The sequence below is a fragment of the Bos grunniens genome, chromosome 14 (assembly GCF_055505025.1).
Source record: "Bos grunniens cultivar Pamir isolate PY7600 chromosome 14, Bosgru_T2T1.0, whole genome shotgun sequence".
In the NCBI taxonomy this organism is placed as follows: Eukaryota; Metazoa; Chordata; class Mammalia; order Artiodactyla; family Bovidae; genus Bos; species Bos grunniens.
Window position 1 is genome coordinate 68600559 of NC_141178.1, and position 16757 is coordinate 68617315.

Below are 16757 nucleotides of genomic sequence, written 5' to 3' on the forward strand. Positions count from 1 at the left end.
GCTCACTATTTCTGTGGGGAAAGTGTGTGTGAGTGTGTGTTTGTGAAAGCATGCTCACAGAATGTTTTCGGCAGTTGTTTCCAAAGAGTAGGTGAGGTGAGCCTGGCGTTTCAGATGTCCTTTGACATGGCCCCGTGTGGGTTCTCTCAGTTGCATGTGGATTGCACGGATGAGAGGCAGAGCAGCATGTAGGTGAGCTGCTTTCTTCAATGTTAAAGGCTCTTGTCTGTATTTGCTCAGTCGTGTCCGACCCTTTGCAGCCCCGTGGCCTATAGCCCATGGTAGTCCACCAGGCTCCTTTGTCCATGGACATTTTCAGGAAGAATACTGGAGCAGCTTTCCATTTCCTTCTGCAGGGATCTTCCCTACCCAGAGCTCAAACCCATGTGTCTGTGTCTCTGGCATTGGCAGGTGTATTCTCTACCACTGGCTCCACCTGGGAAGCCCCTTAAAGGCGATTATTGTTGACCTAAAAAGGACACTGTTTGCCACCATAACTATTGTAAAAGGCGTTCATTGATTCCATCAGCAAGTAACAAATAGTTAGCCCAGGCCACGTGCCAGATAACTATTTCTGTTCTAGGGATTCAGAGAGAATTAGGGCCTGGACATTAGTCATATGGGACCACCAAGGTTTTGAGTTTAGTTGGGGAAGTGTATTTAGGCGAAAAGGCTGTTCCACTGCAGTGTGGTTAGGTTTATACTTAATTCTCTAGCCCCATCGCTTACACAGTGTTCATTGACTGCAAAGATCACACTGAGAGTAAACGGGACCTAGCACTAGGAGGTCCAATACCTCTTTCAAGTCCTCTGCTCCCCATGAACACTTTGGGGAATTATTCATTCTCCACTAGTAACCCAGTCTCTATGGCTCCTGTAGAGCAGGGCTGAGAGCTTCTAATTCAGCCACACATATGCTGTTTCCATAGTTAAATGATCAGAGTGACTAATTCATCAAAAGTAAGTTTCTAAAGCCTAATGTAATAGTATCTATGAGCTGATACACACTTCCTTTAAAAGTGATATATTTTTTCTATTAAAAAATACAAGAAATAATCTGGGACGGCTTTAAAAGTCATTCAGTTTATTCCCATTTATTCCATTGCTATGCATGAGGAATATGCGGAGAGTTTTACATAGGTGATTTTAAGTTACAACAATTTTGTGAGATTTTTATTATCTCCAGATGGGGAAATAGAAGCATAGATAGCTGAACTAGTTTTCCAAAAAGACAAAGAGAAAATAACAGAATTAGGCTTCATGTTTAAGTGTGTCTAATTCTAAAGTCCACAGTTTAAAAAAGAAAACTTCTCTATGCTGTCTATTTTGATTATAGATATATATGTGTGTAGTATTGGAAGCTGTCATTCATCATCTGAATTTTAGGACCACTTGGAGAATATCTGATCTTGAGTGTAAAATATAAATCCTGTCTATAAAGATTTTGATTTGCCTTCAGACATATAGCAAGCATCTACTGAGCAAGTATTGGACATTGTGTGTACCCACACGCACACATGCACACACACGCGGACGCAGCCATCAAAAGAGCAGCTGTGCAGCCAGAGACACAAAAGGCAGGGTACGATTCTTTTATTGCAGAAACATCACCCAGATTATCAGGCATGCCCTCTGTTGGACTTTGCAGATTATCCGGATTTCTTGTTAATCTTATTGGTCATGCTTTCCATGTTCCTGGTACAAACTGTGTATAATGTTCTACATTTTGTGGAAAACAAAGGATGAGATACACAGACACACACACACACATGTAATGAGTTTTCCCCCGTGATTTTTGCACATACAGACTTTCTGTAAGTTTACTTAAAAATTCATAAACATGGTTGCCTTGAGTTGGAACGTAAGTGCCAAAGGTGGGAAAGAGAATAACTATGCATTACATTCTCTTTTATCATATTTAAACCTTTTAATCACAGTATGGATTCCTTATTCAAAATAATAAACTATTAAACATACAAACAAACAAACATAAAAATGGACTGTGTTCCTGTGTCCATCTTACCTTCTGATGTTTCTATATTGGTTCCCGTGAGTGAATGGTTGATTCTGAATGTGATTTTCTCTGAGAGCATTTATGATACAGTTGGAGGCTGTTTATGATTTAGTGGAGAGAAGCAGATTGATGGAAGCCCGTTGAAGTTGGGGAGGATGGAAATGCTCCAGAGGAAAATTCCTCCATCCTCAGTCAGGAAAGGCCTGGGAGTGATGTGTCAGTAATTGTAGTAAATCAGTTAAGAAATAAACTGGACTCTTCATCTTGACACCTGATTGGAGTGGGAGTATCTAGGGGTATTAGGAGATTTGAACTGAATTTAGAGAATTTTTTTTTTTTTGAAGATAAGATGACTGTACACACCAGACTGACCCATGGCCACATAACTGAGATGCAGACTTTAAGAGGACTCGCTGACTTTGTTCAGTACTTGCATGCAGTGGGACAGATGAGTTGTCATTTGGCTGGTCTCATCTCACTTAACCTTTCAACAATCATGTCAAGGAATATCCCATTTTACCTGTGCAGAAATTAAGACCCCAGAGTTAGAGGTTGGTCAATTGGCCCAAGATGTCACAGATGATATGCTGAGGTCACAATATGGCACCAAGGACTCCGATTCCAAACCCTGGGCTCTACCTAACACTGCCTGGAAGAAAAGAAGCCACAAGAAACTGGCAGATAAGTATTCTAAGGTAGTGGCTGTCAGACACTGGCTACATCAGAATCTCCTGCATAGCTTTTTAAAGCACTTATTGCTACCCCCATGTTAGGGAAGTAAAATAGATAGTCTTGTTTAGGCTTCAGAGACAAAGCAACACAGGCCTCTGGCCTTGCTTCTAACCTGCCTAGACACTGCCCTGACTGTGAGTGACCGGGAGTGACTGCCTGCTGTGAGTGCAAGACTTGCAGCACCACAGATAAGATGGGAGATGAATCTTGAGATTGTTGAGCCCCTGGAGCGGGGCTGGCCATGAACCCAGGCTTGCAATTTGCTCACAGATTGATGATATCAGTTTGGGTCCTGGGATTATAAGCAGGAACCCCTGAACTACAGTTTTGGAAGTCTCACGCACTGAGGAGACTCGCTGCCTGGGACCTTTTCCCAATTGGTACTCCAAATACGCTGTGACACGGGACTTCCCAGCTCTGTTTAAGTCTGAATGTTGAACCCAATTTGGTGATGTATCCTCTGCTGTTTCTATTTCTGCCTTCTTTTAATGTTAGTATATTGAAATTAAGCTCTATAATTCTCTAATAATTATTTGTATTATTTATTTGCATAAAATGTGTGGCTTATCTTGTTAACAAAGTGTTTGAACCTGAGACAAAAAGGAGAACTTTCCGGCAAAACATTAATTGGTGCTGTGAGCAGGACTTGTGAAACAAAATGCCACTCTAATAATAATAAGATAGAGATTAAGATTGATGAAGTTTTTTTTATTCCCAGATGGGAAGATTCACCTTATTGCTCATTAGCTAACACATGGGACAGATTCACTGGATTGTGTGAGAATTGGAACTTTACATTAAAGTGGGCCAAACCTTTAAAAGTTATTGAATGTTTGTGGGTCACACTGACTGAGAAAGGATAAGAATGTGCCGTGCTGGATAAGAGGCTTGATCCTCCTTTCTGCCTCCTGTAAGGTACGTGAAGCTAACTTAAAATTGTCTAGAGAGAAGTTACAATTGGAAAATGAATTATGTGATCTGTGAGGATGGTTGTCCATGTTACCATGCCAAAATTATATTTAACTGATCAATCTTCATTTTCCTTTAGATCAGCTCTCCCTTGAGCCAGTCCACAGCCCTAACTCTCCTTTCTCTCTCCTTTCTTTGTCCACTTGCTATCTTGCTGCTGCCTTATCTGCCCCCCTTCTTCCTCTGTTTCCTTCTGTATCAGCTAATTGCTTTCTAGCTTCCTCTATTTCTCAGAGGAGAGGGGGAACCTAGCTTCCCCAACTCCTTCCCCCACTCTAGCAAGTTTCTTTTCTGCCCCTGTTGTCAGAGACAATGTGAACACCATTTGATCTATATTTTGGCTATAAAAGATGACACTTTTGGACACAGGATGGCCATGATATTCTTTAGATTCTGGAGCAAACTGATTGAAATGAAATTGTTTTTTTTTTCCTTTGAAACTGCAAAACCAGTGCTTTTTGCATATGCAATGAAAGACAGCTAGCTGATCTGATCTGATCTGAGCTTGTTAAAAAGCCTACCTAGAAAAAAGCTTCCAGTTACCTTTGCCTGGGCTGTCCAGATGGTGCTAGTGGTAGATAAACTGACTGCCAATGCAGGAAATGCATTGAACCCATGTTCAATCCCTGGGTCAGGAAGATCCCCTGGAGGAGAGCATGGCGGCCCACTCCAGTATTCTTGCCTGGAGAATCCCATGGACAGAGGAGCCTGGTGGGCTGCATTTCATAAGGTTGCAAAGACTTGGAGATGACTGAAGTGACTCAGCACAGCAAGCGACCTTTGTCACGTCCTTGAAATGCACAGCCCAATTTGTCTGTCCTCAGTTCAGTTCAGTTTAGTAGCTCAGTCGTGCCCGACTCTTTGCGACCCCATGAATCGCAGCATGCCAGGCCGCCCTGTCCATCACCAAGTCCCGGAGTTGACCCAGACTCAGGTCCATCGAGTCAGTGATGCCATCCAGCCATCTCATCCTCTGTCGTCCCCTTTTCGTCCTGCCCCCAATCCCTCCCAGCATCAGAGTCCTTTCCAATGAGTCAACTCTTCGCATGAGGTGGCCAAAGTACTGGAGTTTCAGCTTTAGCATCATTCCTTCCAAAGAAATCCCAGGGCTGATCTCCTTCAGAATAGCCTGGTTGGATCTGTCCTCAGCCTTGTCCAAATTAGAATTTCAAGTCATGGGGGGAAACAAAAAGAGAGAGACATTTTAAATCTCAAGGGGAAAACTATGAGATCTCTGTCTGGATTTATGTATTATGTCTCAGTGTACATCTTTGCTTTTGGGTCACATTGCTGAAGTTGGTTTGTAAATGAGCTCTAATTCAATTGACTTAAACAAAAGTAAGTGCTTACAAATTAAACAATTAGAAGAGAAGTTAACCTAAATGCATTTCAGGTTCACGTGAACTAGAGATATCTGTTTGCGAATCTAATTAAGACATGTCTTGAGTCATCAATATTGTGTAATACTTTCATTGTGCCTAGGCTTAATGTAAACTAACTTTGTCAACAAGGAAAGTAACTCGAGTGAAGAAACTTTAAAAACGAAAAATATAAATGAGACAAGAGCTTTTAGATAAACTCTATTAAGAATAATTCGAGTTTAGGAATGTCTGTCTAAATAGTCTCTCCAGATTGGGGTAATTTGGATTTCTAGGGTTGTGCTAAACTAAGTGATGAAAGTTTATTGAATAGCTAGGTCATTTCCAAATAAATAAGATTTTGAAACATTAATTACTGAACACTAACCTCCCCTTGGGGATTCCCAGGTGGCACTAGCGGTAAAGAACCTGCCTGACAGTGCAGGAGGAGCAGGAATATTAGGGTCAGGAAGATCCCCTGGAGGAGGAAATGGCAACCTACTCCAATATTCTTGCCTGGGAAATCCCATGGACAGAGGAGCCTGGCGGGCTACAGTCCATGAGGTCTCCAAGAGTCAGACATGACTGAAGCAACTTAGCGTGCATGATGCTATAACTTCCTCTTACAGAGAAACTAAAGAGATTTTGGACAATTAATGAATATGTTTGGTGCCATCCTGAGATGTTCTCTCTAAGAAAGCAAATGTTTTTAGAAATTATCACTGGTATTTATGTTCACTAATCTATAGAATGCTAATATAAAGGACAGTTCATGATTGCTTAAGGAAAAGAGAATGTGTTTTTAGTTAAAAAGTATGAGAAATATAATTACATTTTATTAAGAAAAAAGAAAGTAGGTCTGACTTACAGGTGGCTGTTTCTAAATGAGCAAAGTGATTAAAAAAACAAAACTAGAGAGAGACAGGTTTTATGGCAAGTAGACCCCAAGAAGAGGTTAGTGCATAATACAAATTTTCTTGAGATGTTGAACTGCCTTTGATAATGGGTTTTAAGTTTCTTTATGCCTAAAGTGCTCTGTTCTATGTTTACTTTGAAATCTTTTGTTAACTTTGGCTAAGTGAATAACTGTTGTTGCATAGTGACCTAAATGATCCTATCTCACTAAGTATTATAAAACCTTTTGATGTTTTGGCAAAACTTCCTAAAATTAAATTCTAATGAAGTTCTTTTGACCTCTAGCTCACTTTGGGGTACTTCAGAGGATCCTTGAGACTTCTCAAAGAGAGATATTAAACTACATGGGTTCATTTGACATGTTAAATTACATGGGAAGTATTGTTTAAGGAGTGATAAATCTTCTCAGGTTAAACCCTGTGGTTGGTGTTACTGTGGATATGCTAAAAAATATGTGGAATTCATAAACACCTGATGTATCCTGATAAAATGTTGTCAGTTATAATTCCATTTATCATAGTAAAGTGTTGCATGTCAGAGTAGTGACCAGGTTGCTTTGTCAATTGCAATATAATGAGATTTTAAAAATGCCTTCTGTGGTTTTACTCTCATACCTTTGAAAGAACACTATTACTTTTTTAAGATTTATGAAGAAATCTTTCAAAGATTAACCAGATAAACAAATTTTGTTACTCACAGTGAGCTGGTACCAGACTGGAATTTGGTTTGCTCTCTCTGTTAAGAGAACAAACTTTTCTTAGAATGCAGCTTTTGAGCAATAGGTTGTGAATTTCTCCTCCTTGAAGTGATTTATGTTTGTTAAAATCTTCTGTTACTTTAGTAAAGTAAATGTGCAGTATTGCACAATGATCTATGAAGATTTTGGTACATGTAGCTAAAGGTCATTCTGCTTCTACAAAGTTAACCCCTCACTGCCAGATTGTTGCTATCCTGATGTCCTTAAAACATGGCAATAGTCTGTTCCTAAACTGGGGAATTTAAAATGGGTAAGAGGTAGCTATGAATCAGTCAGGGCTATGGGAAATCCAAGATGGCCGCTTGGCTTTTCCCAGCTCCCTGACAAACCTCAGTTTTATTTGATGGGATAAAGCCTTCCCTGGCTGCAAGGTTAATGCTCTCACAAGGAAAAATGTTTATGTTTCACTAAACATTAAATTCTAGTTTTGTTACTCACTTCTGAAATGGTTCCTTGTTAAGTGTTATTGTTAAAATTTTAGTTCAGTTATTAAAAGACACGCTAATTTTGTTTCTAAAGTTTATATCAATAGTCAATCTCTGGATAAAGATCAGATGTTCCGTGATGTACAACCAAGAGATTAATACCTGGCTGTAATCATTTAACTAAGTCAGATGATCTGGGGTATACTGGGCTGTACCTAAGGAAAGTTCTTGACTTAAATTCTTGCTTGTGACCTTACTGATAACTGCGATCTATATCATTGTCTATGTCACCTGTTGCAGAAAATTGTTATCTCTTACATTACCAAGTATGTGACTGAGCCACTGATAAAATATGAGATCAATGATTATAATAATGTAACGCCAGGTATGGGAAGAAGCAACAAGAGGGAATCGTTTCCTGGCCCAAGAGGCTAGTAAGACAGGAATGGTCCAGAGACGTTTTCTATTCATAGGGCCTGGTCCTTTAATAGCACACTGAGTGGCCTGTCGATGGAATCTTCGCTAGACCTGGGAATGAGCCTTTCCAGCATCATGGGACCCGATGGCCATGAAATGCCCCCAAAACATGATCAAATCTATGGCTATGAAGGGGCCCTGCTCCCTGGAGCCTGGCACTTGCAGACTGCCACTGCAAAGATTAAATAATGGCTACTACGCTGCTGAACTTCAGCACCCCCTTAAAGGAATTCAGGGTCATATCAGAAATTAGGCACTCACTCTGTGCTCTGGGAAAAATGGGCAAAACAGGCCTTCAGATAGATGTTTTCAGGTAAAGATTTTTTTGTTTTTCCTTTTTTCTGAACCCAAACTCTTGCATCTTCTCATACCTAGAGAAACAGTAACATCCTGGGCCAAAGTCTGGTCCTGGTTTCCTGGCTAGCTTTTATTCTAGGCACCTTGACAGCTCTTCTACTTGTATGCCGCTTTAACCCTCTTGTTAAGTTTGTTCTTTGAGAATGAAGCAAATGGATCTCCACGTGGTCATACAAGAATATCACCTGGCCAACACCCAAGACAGCTTCACCTGCCCTACCATTGGCCAGTAGAAACACAAAGTCATAGACTCTTGCAGCGGTGGTTAAATTATCTAGGCTTTGATAACTGTGCCCATTTACTGACAGACTGTGACAAGCCTGTGAAAGGACCAACTTCTCGAGTTTGAGAACCCCACTTATTGGAGCACTTCATCAATTACTATGAATGGACTGTTTTCCCTAAAACCTACAATATGTTCTACATTGGTGTTTATAGAAATTAAAAAGACTGCTCATGTTATTTTGTCTTCTTCCTATGCTCTTTGGCCTAAACAATCCTGGGGCTAACTGTGAGGGAAATTAAATAAATGGTCTTGCTTAGGCTTCAGAGACAAAGAAAGCAGGCCTCTGACCTTGCTTCTAACCTGCCTGGACACTGCCCTGACTGTGAGTGACCAGGAATGACTGCCTGCCGTGAGTGCAAAACTTGCAGCACCGTAGATAAGATGGGAGATGAATGTGGAGATGGTTGAGCCCCTGGAGGGGCCTGGCCAACCAAGTCCCAGGCTTGACAACATTCCGAGTTGTACAAGACAAAACAAACAGCATTACCATGAACCCAGGCTTGCAGTTTGCTCACACATTGGTGATGGTATCTATTTGTATCCTGGGATTAATAGTGGAACTCTGAACTGCAATCTTTGAGGTCTCACACACAGACCAGACATGCTGCCTGGGACCTTTTCCCAAATGGGACTCCAGATGTGCTGTGACTTGGGACTTCCCAGCGCCATTTAATTCGGCATGTTGACTCCAATTTGGTGATTATCTTCTGCTATTTCTATTTCTCTTTTAATATTAGTATATTGAAAGTAAGCTCTATAATTCTCTAATAAATATTTGGAATATTTATTTGTATAAAACGAGTGGTTTATTTTGTTAACAAATCCTTTGAACCAGAAACGAAAGTGAAAACTTTTGGCAAAACACCCTACCACCATGGTTTGGATTCAGTAGGTTTGGGCTGGCCTGGGAATTCGCATTTCTAACAAGTTCTCCAGAGATACTGATGCTCCTGTCAGGGCCTCCACTTTGAGAACTAGTACCATAAAGTAAAGAGATTAGAATAGGGGCTCTTAAGCTTTTTTGGCATTTTTAGGATCAAATATGGGAACATGACATTTACATGCTCTTTGTATTTCTTGTATGTGTGTTTTATTATTTTGGACTTTAATGAAATACATTTTGGAAGCATCCACTATCTCATGTATTTTAAGAAGGAAAATGGAAATGACTTTGTGTCTGCAGGCAAATCAGAGAGTCAAGAGGGGTCAGGCACCTCAAGGTGTGGCATTCAGAAGTAGCCAGAGGACTCCCCAGAGGAAAGCCCCAATCACTAGGCAGGACTCTTCTGGCCACAAGTGACAAAACTGTAACTTAAATCATTTGAAATTGTATTTGGCTTTGTATACCTGAGACTCACTCTACACAGTTGTCTCAGAACCAAGTTTCTGATTATGTTGTACAGTAATGAAACCATTTACCACAGATTGGGACTTGAACCCATGTCCTGGGACTTGAAGCCAGCCAAAACCCAGTTTGGGAAACGAACCCACGTGGCTGGAACTCAAATCCAGCCAAAACCCATGATACTTGGTTTCTGGACCTAATGAAACTCAGGTTCTTGATGTCTCATCACAGAAAGAATTCAGTGAGAGACAAAGTGATAGGTAAGAAGTGAATTTATTCAGATTCAGAGAGAAGGACACTCCACAGACAGAATGGTTTTTATAGGCTGGGTAATTTCACATGCTAATGAGTGGGAGGATTATTCCAACTGTTTTTGGGAAGGGGCGGAGATTTGGGCCAGCACCCACTCCTTGGTCTTTTAACTGCCTTGGAACTGTCAGGGCACCTTGGGTGTGTCATTTCACTTGCTGATTGAGGATCAAGGTCTTGGTCTTGCCATCTTGGTCCAATTTAATTCTCGTTTGTTGATGTTGTGCCCTTGGGGTATGTCGTTCTTGGGGTGTATCTTGAGAAGTTGTGCCCTGCCACTTTCCCTTCTGTTACAGTAACATTTTTGGAGTTAGATGCTCATGGCATTGCTTTAGAAGCTCAACAATATCAGATCTGATGTCTTTTATTTTTCACTCATGGCTCATTTACTCTTTTTTTTTTTTTTTTCTCCCTCATTTAATCAAAGTGGCTGCTGAGACCCCAGTCATCACATCTGTGTTCTAGTATGAAAGAAGGTAGAAAGTGGAAAAGGTATGGTCTGTCTCATTGATTGTTCATATCCTTCTCTAAGGCTTTAACTGTGTCATATGATGATATCTACAGAAAGAGAAGTGGACAGAGTGAGTAGTTTACTTAGGTACATTGCCTCCCTACACAAAATGAAGATTTTGTAGTCAAAGGAAAAGGAGTGATTGACCATTAGGAAGGCACTTAATCCTACACAGCAAATTGGACAAACTGGAGAATATATTGCCTTTATGAGAAAAGCAAGAATAGAGTACCTTCAAGAAGGCTGTATGAGTCAGCTTTGTCTTCATAACAAGTCACTTGAAAATCGAGTGACTTTTAGTTTAAATTCAGACAAATCTGTACTTGATGAATCTGTGGATTGGTGACTTGGGCTGGGTTCATCTGGGAAACTCATCTCTGCTCCATGTGGTGTCACCTGGGCGTAGTGTTACTGCTGTGACCTTAGCTAGATGGCTGGAGTGTCTGGGACACCTGGGCTTTTCTTTTACCTTCCATCATGGCGTGACTGGGACCAAATGGTTTATGATGATCTTTCTCATGTCTGGCAACTGTTGCTGACTATTGGCTGGGTCATCTATCTCCAGCAGGCTGGAAGACCAAGTTCTGAAAGCAGCAAGAGAAAGTGTAGGTCCCATTGTGCAAGTGCTTTCCAAGCCTGTGCTTGCATTGCGTTTGCTGATGTCCTATGGCCAAAGCAAGTCACTTGGCCAAGACCCAACCAAGTTAATGTGGACGGGGACTGTGCAAGGCTGTGTGTCCCAGGAGGCGTGGCTTATTGGGGCCCATTATGTATCAATCCACCAAATACACCCGAGACCAAGGACCAGAATGTCTTCTTACCATGTCTTTGCCTTTCTCTGCAGGTCACCTTCATTCCTTTACACAAAGCACTTGTCCATATCTGGAACCCAGGGATCCCTTCTTCAGCTTCCCACCCAAAGGGAACAGATGTTTCCTCTTTAACTGTATTCTGAAAATCACTGGGAAGAACTTTGGCCTGCTGTGGGTCAGATGCAAACCCCAGGGTTAAGCAATTGAGATATGATCACTGGTGGTTCCCAACAGAGCCTCATATTTGGCCAGAGGTTGCAGAAGGGGCAATTTTCAGAGACATCATTCTAAAAGTGAATTGAGATCCCTCCTGGAATAATGGAGATATACTGACCAGAAAAGACAAATAGATGTGCAGTGTTGGGAGGAACCACCGAACAGAAGACCTCACAGACTCTCTTTTTTGGATAGTTTCTTTTAATATTTGTTTTGTTAGTTGATTGGGAGAGTCTGGATTTATAATAAGAACTTAAGCTAATTGAAAAATCAATTTCTATTATTCTCCAAAGCATTAACTTATTAAACCAATCTACATGTTTTCCTTATTTTCTTTGAAAAAATGCAGATGAACATCCACCGCTGGCCCCCGTAGGAAGCTTTCCTGGCAAATATACAACAGAGATTACATTAGTTGTCACTCACCTCTCTTTGCAATTATGTTGGGAAAACAACACAGAAAGCAAAAGAAAGGCTTGGGTCCTTTAACTGGTACATTGGTCACATCAATGAGGATCTATTTTTCCCCTCCAATCATGTAAGGAGTTTAAGAGCATGCTACCGAGGTTCCAGATCGGGATCTGTGAACATACAGGACTTCTGGCAAAGTGAAAATGCTGGGATCACCTCTCCAGCAGGGTGTCTGATGGAGGCATTCCTGATGAGTGTCACCAAGGAAGAGTCCCAAGCATGAGTGGAGTGTACGGGCGCCCTCTTGCTTTTCAACTGGATTGAGGGACGGTTAAGAGAGGCAACCACTGGAAGTGTTGGAGAGCAGAGGGATGCTGGCCTTTGGGGAATGCTCCCCAGTTTCCACAAATAGTAGAGATTCCTGAAAGGCTTTGAGAGAGGCTCTGCTGGTAGCCATGGCGATGCTGGGTTTCTCGCATCCCCGCTGCCAGAGAATGAGTTTGTTCCCAGTTCCCAGGGGCCTTAGCTGGTGCAGCCGTGGCTTCTTTCAGAAACCTTGTAGACAGAACTGCTCAGAAGCACTTCATTAATTGGTGGAACTTGCTGCTCACTGTGTCGATGCCCTGCGGCGTTTCACAGGCGCCCCCTTCTGCCCAGCAAACCTTTGCCTGTAATTGTGGTGTCACCACTGGTAGTTAACACGCTCTGGTTCGCCTTCAAGGGGGTGTTCAGTTCTCCTTTGGATTCTTTGCTGGCACTTAGGGTCTGTTTATCAGCAGGACTGCTGAGAAGTCTCTGGGCTGTGACTTTGAATATGAAAACAGTCTGGCTTCACATATACCCAGTTCAAAATTCATGTTCCCTTCTGCCTGTATTCGTTAGTCCTGTGGTCTCCACTACCCACTGGCCTATGTGTGGATTTCTTTGAGTTTCTCCTGTCAGAGTTTTGCTTGATTTCTTGAATCTGTAGGTTTAAGTATTTTACTAAAGACTTGGGGATTTTTAAAGCCATTATTTCCCCCAGTATTTTTAGCACCATCCTCCTCCTCCTCTAATTTTGGGACTCAAGGGACCTTAATTTTAGGATTTTTGCCTTTTATTTTTGCCTCACAGGTCCCTGTGACTTGGTTAATTTTTATTCAGTCTCCTTTCTCTTTGTTGTTTAGAGTGGATGAGTTCTCTTGATCTATTTTCAGGTTCACTGTTTTCTCTGTCATCTCAGTGTCCATCTAGTGTGTATATGTCTATATGTACACATATGTAGATATGGTGGTTACACCTTACCTTTCTAAAATTTCCATTCCAGTCTTTATTTCTCTGCTGAGATTTCCTGTATTTCCAGTCATTGTGAGAATATTCCCTACTGCTTGCTGTGGCATTTTAAAAAGTCTTTGCAGAAAATGATGAGATCAGTGTGTTACTTTGCTCAGTTTGCCCTGACAGAGCGCCGTAGACTGGGTGCTTTAAACAACAGAAATTAGTTTTCTCGAAGTTCTGGTGCTGGGCGTCCAAGGTTAAGGCACTACCAGCAGGTTTGGTGTCTCCCTGCCTTACAGACAGCTGCTTTCCTGCTGTGTCTCATGTGGGCTTTCACATGGTACGTGGGCAGCCCTGGTGTCTCTGTGTGTGTGATTTTTTTCTTCTTATAAGGACACTGAGTAGATTGAATTAGAGCCAACCCCAATGGCTTATCTTGACTTAATCTCCTTTTAAGGACTCTGTCTCCAAATGTAGTCACACCAGAGGTACTGGTGGTTGGGGCTTCAGTGCCTGAATTTGGGGGCCACACACTGCAGGTCATAACCCCTGTCATCTTGAGGTCGCTGTCTGTTGCTGGTCTTTTCTTAGTGGATGGAGGACTTCCTGGATCTTCATATGCTGAGTAATCTTGAATTGAACAATATCCTGCACATTTCACATGTTACATTGGGAGACTCTTGACCTGACTTCAGATCAGATCAGATCAGATCAGTCGCTCAGTCGTGTCCGACTCTTTGCGACCCCATGAATCGCAGCGTGCCAGGCCTCCCTGTCCATCACCAACTCCCTGAGTACACTCAGACTCACGTCCATTGAGTCAGTGATGCCATCCAGCCATCTCATCCTCTGTCGTCCCCTTCTCCTCTTGCCCTCAATCCCTCCCAGCATCAGAGTCTTTTCCAATGAGTCAACTGTTCACATGAGGTGGCCAAAGTACTGGAGTTTCAGCTTTAGCATCATTCCTTCCAAAGAAATCCCAGGGCTGATCTTCAGAATGGACTGGTTGGATCTCCTTGCAGTCCAAGGGACTCTCAAGCGTCTTCTCCAACACCACGGTTGAAAAGCATCAATTCTTCGTCACTCAGCCTTCTTCACAGTCCAACTCTCACATCCATACATGACCACAGGAAAAACCATAGCCTTGACCAGACGGACCTTTGTTGGCAAAGTAATGTCTCTGCTTTTGAATATGCTATCTAGGTTGGTCATAACTTTCCTTCCAAGGAGTAAGCGTCTTTTAATTTCATGGCTGCAGTCACCATCTGCCGTGATTTTGGAGCCCAGAAAAATTATGTCTGACACTGTTTCCGCTGTTTCCCCGTCTATTTCCCATGAAGTGATGGGACCAGATGCCATGATCTTTGTTTTCTGAATGTCGAGCTTTAAGCCAACTTTTTCACTCTCCACTTTCACTTTCATCAAGTGGCTTTTTAGTTCCTCTTCACTTTCTGCCTTAAGGGTGGTGTCATCTGCATATCGGAGGTTATTGATATTTCTTCCGGCAATCTTGATTCCAGCTTGTGCTTCTTCCAGTCCAGCGTTTCTCATGATGTACTCTGCATATAAGTTAAATAAACAGGGTTACAATATACAGCCTTGACATACTCTTTTTCCTATTTGGAACCAGTCTGTTGTTCCGTGTCCAGTTCTAACTGTTGCTTCCTGACCTGCATGCAAATTTCTCAAGAGGCAGATCAGGTGGTCTGGTATTCCCATCTCTTTCAGAATTTTCCACAGTTTATTGTGATCCACACAGTCAAAGGCTTTGGCATAGTCAATAAAGCAGAAATAGATAAATCCTGTCAAAACATAAATATTCGTGTTTATCAGGCAAGTGACCTGGTTAGGTTCAGGCTACAAGTTCCAATCTGACAATTAGGATAGTGAAGAACAGAAAGAAGCAAGCTGTGAGTGCTTGAGTCTCTTTAATGGGAAGAATAGAGGTCTGGGAAAAAACATAAATTGTGTTATTCCTTGGTGACCGTGTGGTGTCACTGTTGGCATGAGACAGCTTAGTGCAGTCATTTCCAATATAGGGTGTGTACATTCTAGGGATGTGCAAGGTTGTCCCTTAAGGTGCCTGAAGAAAACGTTTTGTTGTTGTTTAGGCGCTGTCATGTCTGACTCTCTGTGACCCTGTGCACTGTAGGCTGCCAGGCTCCTCTGTTCGTGGGATTTCCCAGGCAAGAACGCTGGAGTGGGTTACCGTTTTCTTCTCCAGGGGCTCTTGCCCACAAGGGATTGAAGTAGTGTCTCCTGCATTGGCACACGGATTATTTTTACCACTGAGGCACCAGGTTTTAGAACTCCAATTTCTATTTAGTTTTTAATCTTGAGAAAATAGAAATACACCAAACTTTGCTAGTATTGAATATATGATCGATACTGGCTCTGTCACTCAGTCACGAGAGTGGGTGATTCTGTGTCAATGGTTTGCAAGGAAAGTGTGAGCTCTGTGACTCAGAGTTATTGATGGCCTCCTTATTCTGAACATACAGTGATATGTTCTAGTTTACATGTTCTTGGTCAAATGGATTTATACACTGCATTACTGATTATGATAAATGAACACTCTTAAAATGTGCAAGTGACTTAAAATATTTTCTGCAAAGAATCTACTGGTCAAGATGACCCTAACAATTTAGGTCAATACTAACAACAATGAAACAATGGAAGAAAAGCATAGCCCCTCTGGGTTTGAACTCTTTCTTGGATATATTGTGAGCTAAAAGCAATAGCTATTGGTGCTGTGTTATCTAGCACCAACTTTTTTGGACAAAATATGCCCACTTAACCAATCTTTTTGAAATAAAAGTGACATTTTTGACAATAAATGAGAAAATAATGGCTTAAAAAAAAAAAACAACAAGAAACCTCATGCTTTGGAGAAAGTATTTTGAAAGCATATATTAAAAAAATTTCCATCACTATGGGGCTTTTGTTCCTGATTAAGACTGATTCATTTTACCTGTAAAACTCTCATATTTCAATGTTAATAATGCTTTGAAAATGCATTTTCTAATTTCCTAAAAAACTGTCCAAATGAATACTTCAGGTAGGCTTTAAGGTCATCTGTAGAAAATATAAATACTAAATACCTTTTTTAATTTGTAAAAAAAGAGATTAACATTATAGAAGATGGAAATTCATTGATCAAATATAAGACTTATATGAAAGTGAAAGTTGCCCAATCGTGTCCAACTCTTTGTGACCCCATGGACTATACAGTCCATGGAATTCTCCAGGCCAAAATACTGGAGTGGGTAGCCTTTTCCTTCTGCAGGGCATCTTCCCAACCCAGGGATCAAACCCAGGTCTCCCACATTGCAGGTAAATTCTTTACCAGCTGAGTCACAAGAGAAGCCCAAGAATACTGGAGTGGGTAGCCTATCCCTTCTCCAGGGGATCTTCCTGACCATGGAATCGAACTGGGGTCTCCTGCATTGCAAGCAGATTCTTTACGAACTGAGCTGTCAGAGAAGCCCCAAGACTTGTATATGGATATACTTTTCCATAAGGACCTGTGTTTCTTTGTGATGTATATTTTTCAATTAGACAGCTATTAAAAACCAAAAGAGATTTAGAACCAAGCCATCAAACCAC

At 41.5% G+C, this 16757-nt stretch overlaps 1 protein-coding gene and 1 long non-coding RNA gene across 10 annotated transcripts in view; one reads left to right on the forward strand and one right to left on the reverse strand.

Moving 5' to 3' along the window:
* The window catches only part of LOC147359619 (uncharacterized), a 134603-nt gene that overhangs the window by 70096 nt on the left and 47750 nt on the right, over nt 1–16757 (forward strand). Inside the window, exon 4 of one of the 9 annotated variants that reach the window (XM_086337241.1) lies at nt 10372–10436. The exons of the other annotated variants lie outside the window; for them this stretch is intronic. The gene's annotated coding sequence lies outside the window, so the exon portion shown is untranslated. The remainder of the gene's footprint in view (nt 1–10371; nt 10437–16757) is intronic. 9 annotated transcript variants of the gene reach the window in all.
* On the reverse strand, nt 4722–12041 carry LOC147359623 (uncharacterized). The gene is made up of 2 exons (XR_015141072.1): nt 11910–12041; nt 4722–4865 (listed from the first exon to the last, which is right to left on the reverse strand). It is a non-coding gene; the product is annotated as an uncharacterized LOC147359623 (long non-coding RNA).